General features: G+C 35.7%; 2 long non-coding RNA genes and 1 other non-coding gene across 6 annotated transcripts in view; 1 reads left to right on the top strand and 2 right to left on the bottom strand.

The window, feature by feature from the left end:
• The window catches only part of LOC143647965 (uncharacterized), a 149845-nt gene that overhangs the window by 19080 nt on the left and 110462 nt on the right, over positions 1–20303 (bottom strand). The window contains exon 5 of one of the 4 annotated variants that reach the window (XR_013158287.1): positions 6741–6823. The exons of the other annotated variants lie outside the window; for them this stretch is intronic. This is a non-coding gene — a long non-coding RNA (uncharacterized LOC143647965). Of the gene's footprint in view, positions 1–6740; positions 6824–20303 lie in introns of those variants that run through there. 4 annotated transcript variants of the gene reach the window in all.
• On the bottom strand, positions 2263–2369 carry LOC143648954 (U6 spliceosomal RNA). Its single transcript, XR_013158850.1, has one exon. It is a non-coding gene; the product is annotated as a U6 spliceosomal RNA (small nuclear RNA).
• The window catches only part of LOC143647964 (uncharacterized), a 45781-nt gene continuing 34540 nt past the window's right edge, over positions 9063–20303 (top strand). The window contains exon 1 of the long non-coding RNA XR_013158283.1: positions 9063–9210. This is a non-coding gene — a long non-coding RNA (uncharacterized LOC143647964). The remainder of the gene's footprint in view (positions 9211–20303) is intronic.

The raw sequence follows: 20303 nt of genomic DNA, 5'->3' as shown, positions 1-20303 counted from the left end.
ATAATTCCAATATGTTTAGGAACTGTTAATTCCTCAAAGTTCATTTGTTATTTCATTGAAGTTTTGTGGATTATAATGGTTACCAATTAATTTATGCAATGTAATGAATGTTTTATTTCACTTACAGGGAATTAAAATGATGCCTACATTATAGCTTTTTGTTTTTATAAAGTCTCAGTCATCCTTTTATTCCTCTATACATAAAGAGGTGAAACTGATTTCCAGAAATGGTGCTTTTACATTTTCTCTAAGAATAGTATCACTAAAAAGAATTTGTTGTAATAAAAATATCTAACAGAAGATATGATTCACATTATTTTCTTCTTTGGGGTTATCTGTGAATGGGAAATTTTTCAGATAAAATTCTAGTACAATTTTATTATGACTTACATATATCTTTTCTTTTAAAGGAAGGTGGTTTTTTTTGTTTTGTTTTGTTTTTGGCACAAACAGGCTCCAAGAATCAAACCAGGGTCTCTTGCATGTCAGATGAGAATTCTACCTGGCACTGCAAACATACATTTCTATATGCATATTTTCTCTACTATATGAATCACCATACCTAAAAATGCTAATAGTTTCCTTTAAGTGACTTTCTCTCTTTCTCTCTTTCTCTTTCTCTCAATATCTCCTAAATAATCATTAAAAGGCTATTTTACAATGAAGTCATAATTTTTCTGTGATTTTCTTCTGACATCTCAGATGATGTATTGGGACAAGAATTTTTTTGCCTTTTTTCCTTCACTTATGTAATATTTATTTTTGTTTTCCTAACTAAATTTTAACAAATTTGCTTAAAATAATAAAATTGCACATTTTTTATTACAATTGCATGCTTTTTTTTTTTTTCATTTGGAAAGTTTCACAAAGTACACAAACCATTTGTGAAACTTTCTGGGAAATTCTGTCTTTGTTTCCCAAGGGCTGCTGTAAAAAGTACCACAAACTGAATGGCTTAAAACAAATAAACAAACAAAAATTATAGAGCCATGTTCCCTCTGAAGTACAGGCAAGTATCTGTTCCATGTATCTCTCCTGGGTTCAGGTATTTTCACCAGTAAACTTCGGCATACTTTTATGGCACAACAGTTTCTGCCTCAGTTGTCACATGGCCATTTCCTCTTGCTGTATCTGTCTGTCTCCTCTCCCTTTCTCATGAGGCAACCAGTCATTTGGATTATGGTTCCACTTTACTCCAGTATGAAGTCATAATCCAATTAAAATTTTTGAAGAATAAATGCTAAATACATATAAATTTGGGTTAGATCATGAGAAATTGCCAGGATCTCATACATACCACTCTAAATTTGAGCAGTATGCATATTGTCCAGAATAAATGACCATTATGAAAAGTTCTACCATAAAAGGTCTGAAAGTATGCTGAGCCATAAAATAAATCAAAAGAAAACTGAAAAACAAGAAAAATATATTTGCCTGACAAATGCATAAGTGGATTGAATTATTATACCCACGTTTCTGTGGGTGAGAACCTGTTGTAAATAGGAACTCTTGATTATGTTATTTTTGCTTAAAGTATGGCCCTACTGAAAGAGGGTGGGTCTTAATCCCTATTACTAGAGAGAGGCCTTGTAAAGAGAAGAAACCAGAAGCCAGAAATTGGAGAAGGCCACAAAGAAAAAAGGTGGAAGTCAGTGGAAATCAGAAGAGCAGAGAAAGGAGTGGACAGTTTCATCTGACATGAGAAAGGAGCCAGAAGGATAACCAGTAGTCAGCACCAGAATACTGCAGATTATCACAGAAAGCAAACTTAACCATATATTGATTTTAGATTTTTTGTAGCTTTTAAAACCATGAACTGTTGTTAAGCCAAAAAAAAAAAAGTGATATTTGTGAGTGTATCTCTTGAAAAGTAAGACAGAACTCAATAACTGAATATATAAAGGCCTCTAAAAAATGAATATAATGAAAAAGAAAAGCAGAAAATTTGTCACCAGTATGAATATGCATTACGTTGAAAAAATGAAATGCAAATGGTTGCTAAATGTATGAAAAGATATTCAAACTAAGTGACTTCTATTTATCTCCTAATAGCTATTAGCTCATTTTCCTTAGTAAAAATAAACAATCAAACAAATCCCCAGTGTTATAGCTGCCTCTCTTGTAGCTATTTGTAGTTATTTTGCTAACAGTCTAGAAAATATGTAAGTGGAAGTATTCAGAGACATCCAGAAGTTCCCTTAAAAGAGAAGAGGTACAACTTTCATTGTTTCTTTTTCTTCCTCTTCATGTATTTCTTTTTTTTTAAACTAGGAACACTTCACAAATTTTCATGTCATCCTTGTGCAGGGGCCATGCTAATCTTCTCTATATCGCTCCAATTTTAGTATATGTGCTGCCAAAGTGAGCCCTTTATTTCTTTCATATAGCAAGTTGTGATAGCTGAGGCTCCCAGAGCTGTTTGGAACATGATTTTCAGTTCAAAGACATGAGCTCAATCATAGGAAATTTTTGTTACTGTCCTATCAATCAGCCTTGTGCATCCTACTCCTCAACTTATTTTGCTTCCTTTTTTTTTTTTTCATGGGCAGGCATTGGGACTTGAACCCGGGTGTTCTGGTTTGAAAGGAAGTATGCCCCCTAAGAAAAGCCATGTTTTAATATAAATCCCATTTCATAAAGGTAGAATAATCTCTATTCAATACTGTATGTTTGAAACTGTAATGAGATTATCTCCCTGGATGATGTGATTTAGTCAAGAATGGTTGTTAAACTGGATTAAGGGACGACATGTCTCCACCCATTTGGGTGAGTCTTGATTAGTTTCTGAAGTCTTATAAAAGAGGAAATACCTTGGAGAATGAGGGATTCAGAAAGATTCAGAGAGAGCAACACTACAAAGCAGAGAGTCCACCAGCCAGCGACCTTTGGAGATGAAGAAGGAAGACACTTCCTGGGGAGCTTCATGAAATAGGAAGCCAGGAGAGAAAGCTAGCAGATGATGCTGTGTTCGCCATGTGCCCTTCCAGTTCAGAGGGAAGCCCTGATTGTATTCGCCATGTGCCTTCTCACTTGAGAGAGAAACTCTGAACTTAATCGGCCTTCTTGAAACAAGGTATCTTTCCCTAGATGCCTTTGATTGGACATTTCTTTAGACTTGTTTTAATTGGGACATTTCCTCAGCCTTAGGACTATAAACTAGCAACTCATTAAATTCCCCTTGTTAAAAGCCATTCTGTTTCTGGTATATTGCATTCCAGCAGCTAGCAAACTAGAACACCGGGTCTCTGGCATGTATTTTGCTTTCTTTTAATAGGAGACAAATGCAACATTATATGTGTTTCAATCCTCTGTTACTTTGGTCTTTTTTCTTTTATGGATAAATTGTATTCCATATGATGCAGATTAATTCATAAACAAAGAAAATAAATTTAAAAATACTGCTTTTAGCTATCAAGTTGAGAGAGATGAAAAAGTTGGGAAAATTCATTGCTTTCAGATTGTAGAAAAAGGCATTCTAACACATTATTAATTATATGATGAATCTAAATTGATGACAATTATTCAAAAGCTATTTTGTGATATTTATCAAAATCTGAAATCATGTAACACTTGTCCCAGAAGTTAGACTTTAAAAATTTAAAATTCTCTTCTAAGCAGGCTTCCTGGATGTCTTCCCAACACTTCCACTTTTATATCACTTTCCGGAGTTTTTTGTAAAAGGACCATGCACACTGGTATAAGTGGCAGCTATAAAAATATTTGGTTGCAATTACAGCATTATTTATTACCAAAGAAACCTTGAAGTAAGCATAACATTTATCCACAGGGCTCTGGTAAATATTATAAACAAATGCAGCATCAATTAAATTGAAGATGTCCCTGCACTTACAAAGGGTGAAGTAGATTTTTGCATTCTGATGTAGAAAGATGTCAGGGAAAGAGCAGATTAAAAGCAAATCTGTATCTCAGTTCTACCTTCCTGGGAAGCAGATTTAACCTCTCCTGCTCTCTTCTTCTACATTCTAATAGTATTTTCTACTAACCTTGGGGCTGTTAAGATACTGTTTTCATTCACAGTATTTCAATCTGAGTTATGTCCAGTTTTCTTAGTGTAAATGAACCTGAATTTATGAATTTTTGAGCATCAGGTGAGCTGAAAAAGGGAGTTACTTTTGAATATATGTGACAAACAAAATATAGAAACCAAGGTATCCTGAAAATAGGCCATTTCCATGGACTAACTTGTACTGTACACAGCACTTAATTCCCATTCTGGAAACAAAATGTCACTCAGTGTGCCAATTTGAAGCTATTATGTACCTTAGAAAAGCCAAGTTATTTAATCTTCATTCAGTATTGCTGGGTGGGTTAGATCTTTCTGATTGTTTCCATGGAGTTGTGACTCACTCAGTTGTGGGTAGTAACTTGTGATTAGATGATTTCCGTGGAGATGTGTCTCCACCCATTCAATGTGGAGTTGCTTTCTGGAGTCTTTTAAGAGGGAACAATTTTGGAAAAATCTTAGAACCAACAATATGACTTTCCAGTTGAGAGAGAAATCCCAAACATTGGCCTTCTTGAACCAAAGTATCTTTCCCTGGATACTTTAACATGAACATTTTTATAGACTTGCCTTAACTTGGACATTTTAATGGCCTTACAACTGTAAACTTGCAACTTAATAAATTTCCCTTTTTAAAACCCATTCCATTTCTGGTATATTGATTCCAGCAGCTTACAAACTAGAACACTCTGTGAGGAAAAAAGATTTTAGGAAGCTGGGTTGGATAGTTTGGGGCCTCCAGGAACTGATGCTGTGTTAGTAGTGTTGCTTCTTTCTCTCATTTTTTTACTAATTATTAGGAATTTTTTACTAATTACTGGCAAGATCTGTAAGTCTCTTTGACAGTTAAGCCTTTAGTGATAGTTCAGTGTCTGAGAAATTTTGTTACATATAAAATAAATTGGTGACTACAAGCACACCCTGTTTGTTGCACTTTACTTTATTGTGCCTCGGAGATATAAGGTTATTTACAAATTGAATGTTTGTGACAACCTTGAATCAGGAAATTCTATCAGTGCCTTTTTCCCAACAGTATGTGCTCACTCATGTCTTGGTGTCACATTTTGAGAATTCTTGCATTATTTCAAACAATTTTATAATTATTATTTCTTTTATGGTGATTGTGATCTGTGATCTTTGATGTTACTACTAGCATCATTGGTAGTAACATAATTCTTTGGGGTGCCACAAACTGCTCCCATATAAGACTCCAAACTTAATTGATAAATTTATGTGTTCCAATTGACTGCTCCAGCAATGAACAATTGCACCATTTTTCTCCCTCTCCTGGACTTCCTTATTCCCTGAGATGCAAGAACATTGAAATTAGGCCAATTAGTAACCCTACAAATCATCATTAGTGTTCAAGCCAAGGAAGAGTTGCACATCTCTCACTTTAAATCAAAAGTTAGAAGTGATTTAGCTTAGTGAGGCAGGCATGTTGAAGCCTAGATAGACCAAAAGATAAGCCCAGGCCTCTTGCACTAAACAATTTTCTAAGTTGTGAATGCAAAGGAAAAGCTTTTGAAGGAAATTAAAAGTGCTACTTTAGGGAACACACAAATGATAGCAAAGCAAAATAAACTTAATGTTGATATGGAGAGTTTTAGTGGTCTAGGTAGAATATCAAACCAGCCATGATATTCCCTTAAGCCAAAGCCTAAACCAGAGTAAGGGCCTTATTCTCTTCAATTCAATGAAGAATGAGGGATGTGAGGAAACAACAGAAGAATGGTATGAAGCTAGAAAAGGCTGGTTTATGAGGAAAGACACCTTCTCCATAACATCAAAGTGCAAGATCAAGAAGCAAGTGTAGATGTAGAAGCTACAGCAGTTATCCAGAAGATGGTTTACTTTACGACATGGTTTACTGAATATTTTAACCCTATAATTGAGACCCACTAATCAGACAAATGATTTCTTTAAAAATATACTTCTCTCTGACAACATGCCTGGTCACCCAAGAGCTCTGATGGAGAAGTACAATGAGATTAATATTGTTTTCATGCATGTTAACACAGCATCCATTCTGCAGCCCTTGGATTAAGGGATCATTTCAACTTTTCAAATCTTATTAAGAAATACATTTCATAGGGCTATAGCTACCATAGAGAGTGATTTCTCTGATGGATCTGGGCAAAGTAAATTGAACATTTTCTGGAAAGTATTTAACATTCTAGATGCCACTAAGAGCATTCATGACTCATGGTAGGAGGTCAGGATATGGATATGAACCGAAGTTTGGTAGGCATTGATTCTAATCCTTACGGATGACTATGATGGGTTCAAGACTTCAGTGGAGGAAGTAACTGCAGATGTAGTGGACATAGCAAGAGAACTAGAATTAGAAATGCCAGAAGTTGTAACTGAATTGCCATAATCTCTTGATAAAACTTGAACAGAAGAGGAGCTGCTTCTTATGGATGAGCAAAGAAAGTGGTTTCTTGAGAAGAAACTACTCATGGTGAAGATGCTGAGAATGCTGTTGAAATGACAACAAAAGATTTAGAAAATTACCTAAACTTAGATGAAGCAAAAGCAATGTTTGACAGGATTGGTTCCAATTTTGAAAGTTCTCCTGTGGATAAAATGCGGTCAAGCAGCATCTCAAGTTAGTGAGAAATCTTTTTTTTTTTTGAAAGGAAGAGTCAATCTATGTGACCTCATTGCTTACTTCATTGTTGTTTCATTTTAAGAAATTTGCACAGTCACAAAAGCCTTCAGCAACCACGATTTTCATCAGCTAGCAGCCATCAGCATCAAGTCAAGACCTCCAACCCGCAAAAAGATTACAACTCCCTGAAAGCACAGATGATAGTTAACATTTTTTAATAGCAAATTATTTTTAAATTAAGGTATATAGATTTTTTTAGACACAATGCTATAGCACACTTAATAAACTGCAAATAGAATAAACATAACTTTTATATGTACTGGTAAACCAAAAAATTCATGTGACTCATGGTATTTTGATGTTTGCTTTTTTGTGGTGTTCTGGAACCAAATTGCAACTTTGATTAGCATTTAATTGATACAAGAAAGGAACCATAGATATTTTTCTAACATAGGAGAATATGAACTATCCATTCTGCTATTATATACATCAAAATCTGTGAAGGGATGATCACTGGAAATTCAATTTTCAAGTTAAAACACACTCAGCAAAACTATAAGTATCATTGTATCAAGACTGAAAATTACATTAGAATTAACCTCACAGTTAATTTTAGAAACTCATAGAAGTGTTTAAGAAAACAATCTAACCATGACTTAATTTTTTTTATGATTTATTTTTATCATGAAAAAATAAGATGAAGTATAAATATGATTTCACAAATCTTTTGACCAAATCCGGTTAGTGATTATATTTTTAGTGTGTTTAAGTTCTCTTACAGTTATGTATTTTCTTTTGTTGTTTATTAGGAAATTGTCCAGTGCTGAGTAGTTCAGCTCTTTGTGGTGTCAAAGGATATTTTTCTAACTCAAAGTTTCTCATCCTTTCTAGTTATGATGTAGAAATTTACAGCCTTTGGTCCCAATTTTATGAAGCCTATATTTCATAGAATCTTATTTAAATATATTTGGGGCTTTTATATTTTAAATTTTTACAGTGTTATGCATCAGGAATTACTATTATTTAGAAAAGAAGGGAAAAGGGATCTTTGCTTTGCAGATTATATCCTTCTGTGTTGTTTTTACTATTTCCAAAAGAGCTTTTTGCTATTTTTATAAAAGGGGTTAGATATGCATCTCATGGCATTAAATTGCCATATAAATTAATTCAAACAAAGTTTTTTTCAGCTGAAAACTTTACTTTTATCATTTTGCTTTTTATTTTTTAATTTCTTGCTTTCAAGAAGATTGTCATGTGCTAAATCTTTTAAAAATCACTTTGAGGTGATAACCAAATCTTATTTCGTGAATAACCACTTAAATTGAGCATCAGAAACTGGAATTATGCAATTCAGCAAAGATCTGTCATAAAAGTAAAACATTAGTTAAAGTCTTCATATTCTAATCCTTGCTCCATCTGTACCTTTTCAGTGTTATCTTGGGAGAAAAATCTAATGTTTTAAATTTCCATATTTTGACTTTAATTAAAGACAAAGCTTCTGATAAAATATTTGAAAAGTTTGGGATGAATAACAGGTAACAAAAAATTCCTAATGCAACTGAGAAATTGAGATTTAATGGATGATTTTTTATCACTAAATTCATACAGATGTTCCTTTTTACCTTTTGGTATATTAGAGTAGACAGAGGGGAAAACCTGAAGTCTTTTGGAATTGCAATCCAGCTGCCTTGATCTCTGATAATGATTGTGCTGCCTTTATCTTGTGCCCTTGTGATTGTTAGAACCTTGTGACTAACCTTCACTTGTAACCATGTATCCAGTTTTTCAACTTTAAAGTTTGTGATCACTAAAGACAGTCTCTAATGTTTATTAATGAAGGGTCATGGGACAGACCAGAACTAACCCACCCCAAGTCCAAAGTTATCTTGATAACCAAAACTAGACCTAACCAAAATGGACCTATCTGACATGTGCAGTAACTTGAACAAGCTATAAGACACCTATATGCCATTATAATACTAAAAAACATGCCCCAAGTCATATTAAGGTTGCCATTTTGTTACATACATTCTGTAACTAATCATGTAATCAAACTGAACATGCTCCATAATTAAATCACCTCTAGTTACATCATCTGGGACAATTGTGCTAATTATCCTAAAATATACTTATCTTATAATGCTATAAAACTATCAAAAATTACTGAAGTTTGCAGAGATGGACTTTCGGGCCAATAGGCCATGTTATCTCCTCCTATGTACTTAGTAATTGTTTTTCTTCTCTTTGAAACCCTGATGTCTTAGGAATTGGTCACTTGAGTGTATTGCCAAAAATAATCACAGCCTTTGTTCAGTAACAATTGGTGACTCAAGTAAGAAGAAAAAGGTTCTAAGAAGCTAGAAGTCTACCTGCCTGAAGTTCTGGGACCCTGGCATAAAAGGTAAACATTGAAACTGAGTCTTTTCTGGCCACTAGACATTCTTCAGTCTACAGGCTTGGCAGATGGGATTTCTCTGTTATGCCACCATGCCACACCCTTAAGAAGTTTCAAGGAGAGAAACCATTTCCATTTCCAAGTCCAGACATCTGACTGGGTGACTGGCCCATCCAGGTAAATCAGGAAATCAGTTTCATGGTTCAAGTCCCCTAGACCATGTCTGGGTCATGCTTACAGAATGACTCCCCTTGCTCTGACTGCTATGCTTTCTGTTTTCTGGGTAACATCCTGCATGGGGTTTGAGACCCAGATCTGAGTTTGTCTGTTGAGTATACTTCTGGAAAATAAGTCCAACAATTAATTAGCATGTAATGAAATTAAGTAAGCCTGTTTAAGTGCTAACTAGTGTGTTACATAGGTATAGTAAGTGTTTAATTCTAGTTTAATTGTCAATCACTGTGCTAATCATTTAAAATTCTTTCTAAATCTTAGATTAAAAGATTAAAATTCTTTTAATCTAATCAATTAAAATTCCTCCTTAATTGTTAGTTGGTGTGCATGGTCTAGTTATTAATTGGTATGTTACTTAAATATAATAAGTGTTGAATGTCTGTTAAATTTGTTCATTGGTGCCTTACTGCATTTGTATTGGTTAAGTGTTCCTAAGTGTTTACTGATTACAGAAATTCTTTTAAAAAGGGAACCTTTGGGCAGTGTTGAAAATTGCAAAGATTTTAGTTATGAGAAATGGCCTAAAAATGTGGTTCCATGGAAAAATACTATCATTACAGTTGAAGTAAAAGATATTACAGTTCAAATTATTTTGCAAAAAGTCAGAGATGGGATGAAATATTGTATATTCAATCTTTTACTTGTCCCTCTCAAAACTATTTCTGTGTTTCTGTGTAACTAACATTCTGTTTGTGTCTGTCTGCCTCTTCAAAGTATATTCTCATACTTCCAGATGGTAATAGCAAATTAACAAAAAAACTCTTAGAGTGCTCTATTTAAATGACTTAAAAAGAAATAGAAAACTTTATATAAATATATATAAATTAGTACTTCTGAAGTAAAAAATTTAAAAAAAAAAATCTCTGGGCAACAAGATTCAAATACCTTAGTTTTGTAATTACTGTGAACAAACCTGGACATTAGGAAGGAGTGTCCTGGAATTTCCCTAAAGCCACAAAAGGTTTCCAGAGGATTGCCTTTAGGAAAAGCAAAAACCTTTTCCAATTGTTACAGCCACACCTTTTAGCAAAATAGATCTAATGATTGGAAATAGTTAAAAGAAGGACTTAGGAAATCTCAAAATTCTACCACCCACACCTAAAACTGTCAGCAAACCAGGCTTCATTTTTTTCTGTCCAGCCTATCCCTGACTCCAGGGCCTAAGCATCTAAAGCAACCCTGAGAGCAGATGGTAGAGGGGTGGTTTAGAATTCTTTTTACTGGGCCTGGAGATTAGAGGTGGTGGGCATAGAAGAAATTCTGCAGAATAAGCCATGTTTGATAAAATTATTTTTTTGATAAGACCTTTGCAATGATAGCCATGGTAATAGAATCATTATTAAAATATGAATAGCTTTAGGATAGGAGTAACTGAATGAAATTTAATTACCAAATTTCAGTAAGTAAAATGAAAAATCTTTAAAAGACAAAGAAAAGTTTTCCTGGATTTAAGCTTGGGACAAATTTTAAAAGTGCAGTATATTTTCCAGAACTTGATTGTCAGTGTATTTAGAAAATTGTTAGTAATTTTAAGATATTATGAAAACAAAGAGATTTTTTTCAACCTCTGCTAGAAATAATTTTATGATAAATTTTTGAATTGAACAAAGGTGGTTTTATTCTGCTTGAGTATTTTCTTAAATTTATACAAACTTATGGATAAAAGGCCCCCTTACCTGCTATTGTGACCAGCCCTAGCAAATCTTATGGAAGCTTCCCCTGCCCCTGATTTCCAGGAAACCCACCATGTCCATCCTAGCCCATGCCCTCTTGCCCTCTGGCAGCTGTAATCTTGTGATAAACTCCCCTTCCCAATACTCACCCTACAGCGGTTGCAACCCTCATTGATGAGCCGTAAACTGTAAACCTCATCAGTGAAGAGCTACCAACTCCCAACTTACCCCCTCCTCCCAAAACCAACCAGTGGAAGCCTGCCAACTTCCCTCTCTCAGATTAAGCAAAGAAAACTCATTGCCTCCCTTTCCCTACTTCCCACCTACCATCTTCTCTAAGCTGTACTCTTTACCTGCTCAGGACTGTCACCACCTTAGGCTTCAGCCAGTCTATGCATAGCCTCCCAAGAAAGCTCCTTTAATCTAGTTTTGGTCTCTTCTCCTTATTCCCAGTCAAAAAAAAAATCATCTTGGTGCCAGAACTTGAGACTTGGAATAGAGATGAAACCTCCAAAGAGGTGGTAGAACTCCCTTTCCTGACTTTAGCATCAATACCAGCGAATCAGCTCAAGGTAAGGAAAAAAGCTATCCTCTTTTCTGTCCAGCACTTTCTTTCTCTGTTGTCCTGAACAACATGTCTGAAATCCTAGCACTAGGGAAGAGTTGTCTCTGCTGGATCCTGAACCCTAAGAGTGAGTGAGATAGTGGGAAAAATCCATCCACTGCTCCGCATACTCACTGAGACTTAAAACTCTCAAGAGGGGATACTCTTTTGGCAGTTTCTAAGTTATCTAAGAGCAAGAGTTTTCTCCTTACCTTATCCGCTATCATGGGAAATGAGCAAACCTTAGTCTTGCTGCTGATTTAAGATCTAAGAGATTAATTTTATATTGCAATACTGCCAGTCCACAGTATAAATTAGATAATGGGTTAGCTTGGCCAGAAAATGGAACTCTTGACCCATGAATACTTCCAGACTTTGATAATTGCTATCAGTGTCTCAACGAAAGGAGTGAAGTCCCATATATCCAGGCCTTCTTTAGCTTCTACAGATGCCCCTTTCTCTGCCAAACTTGTGCCACTTACCAAATCCTTCTTCTCCATGTACTTCTCCCAAAACAACCTATTACTGAACCCAGTGCTTCATCTCCTTCTCTCCCTGACTTTTCCTTAGATCCTGTTGAAGATCTCATCAGCTTCTCACCCCAGTGCAGCCCCTTCTGACCAAGCTGCAGCTGCTGCAGCATAGCCAGAAAATAGCCTTCACCCATCTCCTTCTCCTGCCAATCTCCAGATTCCACTGCAGAATCTTAGCCCTCCTCTGACCCTTCTTCTCCTCCTTTTCTTCCCTGCACAGCTCTTCCTAGCTGAGTTGAAACCACTGTCATGTTCTCTTTTCCCTTTTTGACCTTTCTCAAGTTAAACAGCATCTAGGTTCCTACCGTATTGACCTCACCCAATTTATTTATTTAATAATTCCAAAATCTTACTATGTCCTATGACCTCTTCTGGTGAGATATAAGCATTTAATGCCAGTTTATTAGTGTGTTTGGTCTGGTTGTTGGATGGTGTGTTACATAAATCTAGTGTTTAAATGTCTGTTTGAATTGTTAGTTGGTATGTTTCTGCATCTGTATCGGTCCAATGTTCTTGATTTGTTGCTGATTATGGAAGTTCTTTGAAAGGGAGTTGTGGTAGTTAGATTCATTTGTCAACTTGGCCAGGTGAAGGTGCTTTGTTATGTTGCTGTGGCCATGAGCCAATGATACGTGAACCTCATCTGTTGCTCATTACATCTGCAGTCAGCTAGGAGGCATGCCTGCTACAATGAATGATGCTTGATTTAATTGGCTGGTGCTTAAATGAGAGAGCTCAATGTAGCACAGCCCAAGCAGCTCAGCATACCTCATCTCCACACTCGCTCAGCCCAGGCCTTTGGTGGTGCAGAAAGAAATCACCCTGGGAAAATTTGTTGGAACCCAGAGGCCTGGAGAGAAGGCCAGCAGAAAACACCCTGTGCCTTCCCAGGTAAGAAAAAACCTCATTGAAAGTTAGCTGCCTTTCCTCTGAAGATCTAATGAAATAAATCCCTTTTTATAAAAAGCCAATCTCTCTCTGGTGTGTTGCATTCTGGCAACTAGCAAACTAGAACAGGAACCTTTAGGCTGTATTGATGATTGGTAGAATTTTAGTTATGAGTCTATAAAGAAAGTGTTTATATGTTGCACAATCTGGCTTCAGAATGATTTGAAATGAGAATATTACATTGCAATTAGAGTGGAAGATATTACAGTGAAAATTATTCTGCAGAAAGGTAGAAATGTGAGGAGATAGTATATTCAGTCCTTTGGTTGTCCCTCTCAGAAGTGTTTCTATGTTTCCATTTCTTGTGTAGCTTTCTGTCTGTCTTCCAATTCAATGTATATTCTTGTGCCTCCATATGGTAATAGAACAATACAAAATAAACCTTAAGGGGCTCTATTTGAACTGATTATAAATAATTAGATGTCATATAAGTATGTAAATAAACAAATGTATAAATTGGTACTTCTGAAGTAAAAGAGTAAAAAGAGAAATAAAAATCTCTGAAAGGCAAGATTCAGAGACCCTAGATTTTGTGATTGTTGTAAACAAACTTGGACCTAAAAAAAAAAAAAAAAAAAACTGCCCCTGGTATTTCCCAGAGGCAGCAGAAAACTGGTGTGGGGACTACCTGTGGAAGAAGCTAGGACTCTTCCAATGATCCTCATTAAACTTTTGGTAGGATGAATCTGGTGGTAGGGGGTAGTTGGGGAAGGGCATGGGAACTCCCAAAATTTCCATGGTTCTTACCTAAACATTCAAATCAAAGTTAAAGGAGCCGAATTTATTTCTGTCCAACCTAATCCTTCCCCAAGGCCTTGGGGTGGTTGTGCAGAGAGGGTTGAACACAGAAAAATGTAGTCAGGTCTAGTTTGCAATTCTTTTCTTTCTGTTTGGCCTGGAGATTAGAAATGGTAGGCATAGGAATGCTACAGCGTGGGCATGTTTGCTAATTTCTTTTTCCAATAAAACTTTTGTGGTGATGATTTAAATGATCATATTATTAGTAAAGTATAGATGACCTTGGAATAGAAGCCACTGAATAAAATCTAATATAATTTAAGTGAGTAAAATGGAAGATCTTTGGGGAATATGGAAAAATTTTTCTGGATGTAAGCTTGGGACAAATTAAACAATTGCAGTGTGTTTTCCAGAACTTGAAAATCAATGTTGTTTAATTGTTTGCAATTTCAAGATACTATGAAAACAAAGATTTCTTTCAACCTCTGATTAAAGAAGCTTTATGGTAGGTTTTGAGTTAAATAAATGCAATTTTGTTCTGCTTGGGTGTGTTCTCCCTAAATTTAAACAAGCTCACTGGTAAAATAAGCTAGCCTAAGGTAATGCGGAATTGAACTGAGAGATTTTAGGCATATTGCAATGTAATTATTTGCGAGTTCTGAATATAAAGTATATAAATGCATGGCTGTGTACATAACCAAGCATATATTTCTTCCTTCTTCCATTACTTTATATTATCTCTGTCTCTTCTGCCCTTTATAAATACTGTTGGAAGGAAGCATGCAAGTTCAAAAGCTTTGTGAGTTTAGTGTTAAATTTATTTCTAATTATGTGCAGTGTGGAAAAATAAAAATTATTAGTGGAATAGGTATGGAACATGATAGAAAGTTTAACGGAATGCATTTAGTTTGTTATAGACCTTGTTGACTTTAAGTTCTGAATGAATGTAGAGATTTGTAAGGAGTTTATGAAAGTGAATTCTGTCTCTCATAATCATTACTGACAAAAATTTAATGTTTGTTTATAAAAGAAAGCTTTTGTGCCAAGCTGACTAGTCACACAAAACTAGAGTTTAATTTTTCTCCCTGTTAAAATAACGTGGGTTGTTAATCTGTTAATGTAAAAATTTAATTTTCTCTCCTAGTCACCCAAATGCTCAGTCTAGAAATCAAATCTATTACATCAGAATAATATCCTTGCTACTATCCTTATAGTCTTCTCATCCTATGTTTCAGAAGAAGTCCTCTCACTGTTCAGGTAAAAATTGTTAAAATTTTTTCTTTCTTTCACATTCTGTAGGTCAGGTGCTAAAATAGTTTAACCTATTGCAAAGGAAGTGCTTGGGAAGTACTATGGTGGTTAAAAAAGATTTCTATCCTATTGGTTAAATTTGTATAAGTAAAGTAATATTATTCATATATTTAGAGATTGTATAAAATTACTAAAAATGTGACATTACTATCACTATCCTCAGTATATCCTGATACTAATCTGTAAGATATTCAACTATGGTGTGACTTTGTTGATCATACTTTTTCTTTCTTCTTGAAAAGCTGCATATCATAGAAACAGCCAAATTATCAGTTGCACTGCTTTGCTCTAATACTTCTTTAAAAGTATATCTTTTGTGTGAGGTAAAATAAAAATATTTATTTTGTCCAAAATTTAAGTTTTTTGTAACACACTATCTAATTTAATCTGTGTAGCCGGTTAATTTGAACCACCTAATTCAGATTTATTTGATATAGAACCTGGAATAAGAAATAAAATCTTAATGTTCTATACAAACTAACATTATGCAATAATGCATTCCAGAATATTTTGAGCAGAAAATGAAAAAAAATGTTTGCAAATCCCTTGAGGTACTGTGAAAAATAGAACTAATAAATTTCCCCACCTTGGGAATTCTTGACATCTTAAGAAAGAAGGTTTCCCAATTTGATGAACCAACACCCTCATTTTGAGGTTTGCCCTTATGAAAATTACTTCCATAATAGCAAACTGAATCTACTTATAATTAATACCTAAGAGTTATCTCCAGAAAATCTTTGCTGTTGCTCAAATGTGGTCTCTATATAAGCCAAACTCTGAGCTTCCCCCCACCCCCAATGTGGGACATGATTTGCAGGGGTGTAAGCCTGGCCCTGGCATCATGGAACATAACTGGCCTTGGCATTGTGGGACATAATTGGCCCTGGAATTATGAGACATAAGTTCCAAAAATGAGCCTGGCCCTGGCATTGTGGATTAACCTACCAAAAGAGGGAAAAGAAAGAGTCTCAATGGTGGAGATTTCAAATTGAATCAAAAGGCCATTCTGGAGGTTACTCTTATGCAAGTTTCAGCCAGATATTGCAAACTGTCACAATATGGCAAACCACAACCAACAGTGTTCCTGAGAACCCTGAAAGATATCCTGTGCTCTATAAAATTTTACTTATTACATTCATCTTTCAGAGACTTTTTTCCAGTGTCAGAGAAGCTCTGAAACCCAGAGGTGACACACTGTCCAAGAACAACAATCAGCGTCATTGTATCATCCCATTGCCCCTTAATGACAATGCCCCTTTTCAACTTTGATAAAGAATTGTCATCTAAATATCCCTCCTCATTTTTTGGCCTTGTGTCTTAAAACTCTTAACCAGATTTATCCATAGAATCATTCAAATGATGATGAATCAGGCTGTCAGCAACATGCTACTCCTCTGACACCAGTGCCAACACTTCCCTGTGATGAAACATGGAGACAGCGCTATGGCCCCAACTAGCCAGAAGCAGATACAAAAACTCTGATATATGCCCTTCAACCTCCCAAGAAAACTAAAGGAAAAGGCTGGAATATTAGGTAGAGCCTCATTCCCCATGATGTCACCAAGCCCTAGTGACATATTACAAGAAGCTTCCCCCAGCCATGATTTCCAGGAAATCCACTGAGCCTGTCCTAGCCCATGCCCTCTTGCTCTCTGGTAGTTGTAATCTTGTGATAACCTCCCCTTACAAACATCCACCCTCAAACAGTTGCAACTCGGCATGACTATGGTGGCATTTAAAGTTTAAGCCTTGCCAATGAAAAGGTGCCAACTCCCAACTTAGCCCCTTGCTCCCAAAACCAACCAATGGAAACCTGCTAAATTCCCACTCCCAAGCTAGAAAAAGAAAACCCACAGCCTCCCTTTCCCTACTTCCTGCCAACTATCCTATGGTAGCTGTACCCCTTCCCTTGCTCAAGGCTATTGCCATGTAGTCTTCAGCCTGTCTGCACATAGCTTCCCTATAAAGCTCCTCTGATTGAGTTTTGGTCTCTTCTCCTCACTTCTGGTTGAAAAACCTATCAATAAGTACATTCTCAAAATTCCTCTTAAAATAGCCTAACTAGACAGGTTAGGTTAAAGGAATTGAGCAATTTACCTGGTAATGATGACACTAATAAAATATAATAAAGTAAGAATATGGTGAAATCAATTAAGTTTAGTAAGAAATATACATGAAAATTTTATAACCTTAATTACCTGAATTTTGGAGAATCTGGCTTTTGGTTACTTTTCCATTTGCTACCTCAGTTTGTGGAAGAATTTGAATTTGCAATGGCTTTGTTAGTGTCAATCAGTACATTTTTGTTAGTAAATGCTGTCATGAATAGGGACAGTCTAGTTTGCCAAAGTTGCCAGAATGCAACACACCACAGATGGATCAGCTCTTAATAAAAAGGGATTTATTTAGTTTAAAATGTGTAGTTCTTCAGAGGAAGGCAGCTAACTTTCATCTGAGGTTCTTTCTTCCATGAGAAGAAACACATCAACATCTGCTGACCTTCTTTCCTGGCTTCTGTTGTTCCAATGGTCTTTCCCAGGATGATACTTTTCTGCATCTGCTAATGTCTGGGCTGAACTGTGAGTGCTGTGATGAGGCATGCTGAGCTGCCTGTGCTGTGCTACATTGAGATGTTTTTGGAGCTCTCTCTCTTAAGCCTCCAACTAATGAAATTAGACATCACTCATTGTGTAAGGCACTCCCCTTAGCCAACTGAAGATGCAATCAGCCATAGATGAGTTTCATATCTAGTGATTCAGAACTGCAGCAGCAGAACTAGGCACTATCACCTGGCCAAGTTGATATCTAAACCTAACTACAATGAGGGAACACCTATTACAATCATCTTTATTTCAGAAGGTAAATCTCTTTAGTTTTAAGGGAAAAAAACATTAGAAAGAATTTGTTCTTTCACCTTGTAAATGTAAGATACTAAAATAGTTAAGTATATTGCTTATGAATTGCCTGGGAAGTATTATAGGTATTACAGTGGTTAAAGTATTTTCTATCCTATTGTTAACTAGATTTGAAAGAGTAAAATGTTATTCATATATTTTGAGATTGTACAAAAATTGATAGTCTTGACAAGATTTTCACTGTCAACGTTCTATCCTGATACTAATTATACAATGTTAAACAGTGATTTAATGTTGTAGTTATTCTTAAAGAGAAAAAAAAAAGCCAAAGATCATAAAAACAGCCCAATATACCTGTCAGTCACACTGTTTTACTCTAATACTTCTTTAAAGGTATTTGTGGTCAGGTATACATCAACATTTCCTCTGCAAAAAGGAGAGACTATAAAAGAAAACAGGACAGATGTCTAAATTATATTTTATTTAACATAACTGGTAAATGTATAAAGGTGAAACAGAACAAAATCTCTGCTATGGTTTGTTAATATAAAGCAACTATCTAATATTTTATTTCTGAAAGTAGCTTCATTTTAAAATGCTTACAAAAATTAGAGTTTGGATTTAAACTTTAACAATTTTTTTCCTTTTAAAAGGGGGGATTTAATAAGTTGCTACTTTACAGTTCTAAGGCCAAGAAAATGTCCCAGTTAAAGTAAGTCTATAGAAATAGCCAATATAAGGCATCCAGGGAAATATACCTTGGTTCAAGAAGGCCAGTGAAGTTCAGGGTTTCTCTCTCAAGTGAGAAAGCACATGGCAGAGACTCTCTCTCATCTGGAAAGGTACATGGTGAACACGGTCAGGGTTCCTCTCTCATCTGGAAGGGCACATGGTGAACACAGGATCCTCTGCTAGCTTCTTCTCCTGGCTTCCTGTTTCATGAAGCTCCCCAGGAGGCATTTTCCTTCTTCATTTCCAAACTGCTGACTGATGGACTCTCTGCTTTATGGTGCTGCAGCATTCTCTGCTCTCTCTGAATCTCCTTCATTGTCCAAAATGTTTCCTCTCCTATAGGACTCCAGAAACATATCAATGACCACCCAAATGGGTGGAGACATGTTGTTACCTAATCCAGTTTAACAACCACTCTTGATTAAATCACATCTCCAGGGAGATGACCTAATTATAGTTTCAAGCATACAGTATTGAATAAGGATTATTCTGCCTTTATGAAATGGGATTTTAATTAGAACATGGTTTTTCAGCACAGCACATCTAACCAATTCTCATCCTGGAACTGATTCACCTTAAACACTCTCACCCCTTCTCTCCAACCCTAAGTTCAGATCCTATCCCCTCATTCCTGGATGGTGGCAACTTTCTTCTGCCTGTCTCACCTCCCTATTCCAGTCCTGCACTGTCTTATTTCTAAGATGCAAATCTGACCAGGCTACCTTTTCAATGGAGGGTTAAAACTCTTCAATGGCTCCTCACAGCTTTGAGGATTGTCATGGTCAGTTTCATGTGTCAACTTGGCCAAGTGATGGTACCTGTTTGTCTGGTTGGGCACGTGCTGGCCTATCTGTTGTGATGAGGACATTTCATAGAATTAAATCATGATCACGTCAGCTTCATCCACAGCTAATTCCATTTGTAACGAGCCAAGGGGAGTGTCTTCTGTAATGAGTGATGCTTAATCTAATCACTGGAAGCTTTTTTTTTAATTTTTTTAAATACCAAAAAACACCAAAAAATGCAAACATTCCTATTTTGATCATTCTGTTCTATATATATAATCAATAATTCACAATATCATCACATAGCATATTCATCATCATGATCATTTCTTGGAACACTTACATCTATTCAGAAAAAGAAATAAAATGAAAACAGAAAAAAAATTGTACATACCATACCCCTTACCCCTCCCTTTCATTGATCACTAGCATTTCAAACTAAATTTATTTTAACATTTGTTCCCCCTGTTATTTATTTTTATTCCATATGTTCTACTCATCTGTTGACAAGGTAGATAAAAGAAGCATCAGACACAAAGTTTTCATAATCACACAGTTATATTGTGAAAGCTATATCATTATACAATCATCTTCAAGAAACATGGCTACTGGAACACAGCTCTACATTTTCAGGCAGTTCCCTCCAGCCTCTCTATTACATCTTGAATAACAAGGTGATATCTATTTAATGTGTAAGAATAACCTCCAGGATAACCTCTCGACTCTGTTTGGAATCTCTCAGCCACTGACACTTTATCTCATTTCACTCTTCCCCCTTTTGGTTGAGAAGGTTTTCTCAATCCCTTGATGCTGAGTCTCAGCTCACTCTAGGATTTCTGTCCCATGTTGCCAGGAAG

The sequence above is a fragment of the Tamandua tetradactyla genome, chromosome 10 (assembly GCF_023851605.1).
Source record: "Tamandua tetradactyla isolate mTamTet1 chromosome 10, mTamTet1.pri, whole genome shotgun sequence".
NCBI classification, from domain to species: Eukaryota; Metazoa; Chordata; class Mammalia; order Pilosa; family Myrmecophagidae; genus Tamandua; species Tamandua tetradactyla.
This window is presented reverse-complemented; position numbering and strand designations above follow the sequence as displayed.